Source organism: Drosophila sechellia, chromosome 2L (assembly GCF_004382195.2).
Source record: "Drosophila sechellia strain sech25 chromosome 2L, ASM438219v1, whole genome shotgun sequence".
Taxonomy (NCBI): Eukaryota; Metazoa; Arthropoda; class Insecta; order Diptera; family Drosophilidae; genus Drosophila; species Drosophila sechellia.
In genome coordinates, this window is record NC_045949.1 from 19809954 (window position 1) to 19811661 (window position 1708).

At 43.8% G+C, this 1708-nt stretch overlaps 1 pseudogene; it reads left to right on the plus strand.

The window, feature by feature from the left end:
- Positions 1-836: 836 nt before the first annotated feature.
- LOC6618116 lies at positions 837-1248 on the plus strand (annotated as a pseudogene).
- Positions 1249-1708: the final 460 nt, after the last annotated feature.

Here is a 1708-nt window from a genome sequence, read left to right on the forward strand (position 1 = left end):
CACAAAAAAAACAGAGACACAAGGATAATTAAATTATATTACAGAACTGGAGAATTTTTGTTCTATGGCCACATAGTGTGGCTTTTCAACCAACTCAAATCTTTTGTTCGGTTGCGTTTTTGTGAAGAAATAGTTGCGAGAATTAGTTACAGAATGCAAAATTGTCTGGCAAAAGGCAAAAGAGACATGTTCTTTTGTAAAAAATAAAAATAAGTTAATTTGTTGCTTAATCCAGACACTTTCTGGTTAGCTTCTTCAAGCCGAAAGGGAATTTGCTCTTCCCTGGTCGCTTTCGTCTCATGACACTTTATAAATTATGATTTAGCCCCGATTGCTGGCGAAAGCTGTGTTGCCTGTGTCCTGTGTTGCCAACAAGTTGCCACCAACAACAGGCAGATTATATCCTTATCGACGTTGTAGACGCCTCATTTGGTTTATAAATGGGTGTAAGAGACACGGAAAGCACAGGAAACAAACAAAAAATAATGCGAGCGGGAAAAGAAAGGCAGGGTTGTCGTATCTTGCGAAAATATCAATTACAATTAAATAGATTAAACCTTATCATGCAACAACTGTCGCACAAGTGTCCCGCACAAGGACGAGGATGTCGGAAAGGACGAAGTGGGCTGAGTGGGGGTGCAGAGAGGAAGGAAACAAGCGGCAGAACAGGCAAGCAAACTCACTTTTGGGAGGGGCTGCAAAGTGGGCGGGGGTCGGAAGGACATGCCAGGCTGAAACAAGCGCAAACCAATATAAACATACACACGCATACACATACAGACCGCAGCAGTGAAAACGCTTCGCAAGATTAATGAACGTACAAAAGTTTAGAGACAATGACGACGCCGGCGACAACAGACAAGAACAACGACAACGACAACAACACCAGTAGCAACACCAACACCAACAGGAGCTCCAACGAAAGCCGGCAACAACAGCATGACATGACCAGGACAACAACAATGGCAGCCGGAAAAGCGTCGGGAAAAATGAGGGAGGAAAATATATGGCATACACTTAGGCGCGCCAAGTCGGTAAGTCGTGCAAATTTATTTTGGCGTAAATTTCATTTCACTAATCGAATCGATTCTTATGCGTTTCATTTCATTTTCAGCTTACTGACTTTTTGCCTATCTCGCCCGCCCGATTTCCCCCATTTCCCCCGTTTTCCGCCTTTCCCCCGTTGGTGCTCCACACTGGAGCGATACCAGTGTGTGCATTGGGCTAGGTCAGCGGATCGGAATGTGAATGTTTGGGGTCGTGCTCCAGTGATTGTCCAGCAGACAGAATGAAGGACACTCGAACTTGCCCCGGACCGTACTTAAGTGGGTTTCGTTGGGTGACAAGAGGCCACTCTTTCGACTGCTAATGAAATCAACGCTAAATGCATAACTAAATTGGCTTCAACAAAATGTGTTAGTATTGATAAACATTCTTGGTTCTTTCGTTCATTAATACTTTTTAAATCATTGCTTATATAGCTTGGCAGCTTTAATTTCCCATATCTCCCTAAAAGTGATTAAAGCCAAGAGATGTGGAAATCTAGCTGAAATGCCAAGCTCCACCTGCTTCGAGAGTCAACTTTTTGAGTGCCATACACTTCGTGAAGTTTATGGCTTTTTTCAAGCGACCCACTTAGTGGCCTGAGTGAAACTCATCATCAGCATTGTTTCAGCTTGTAGTTTTTCCATCCCGGCCTCCCCCTCAC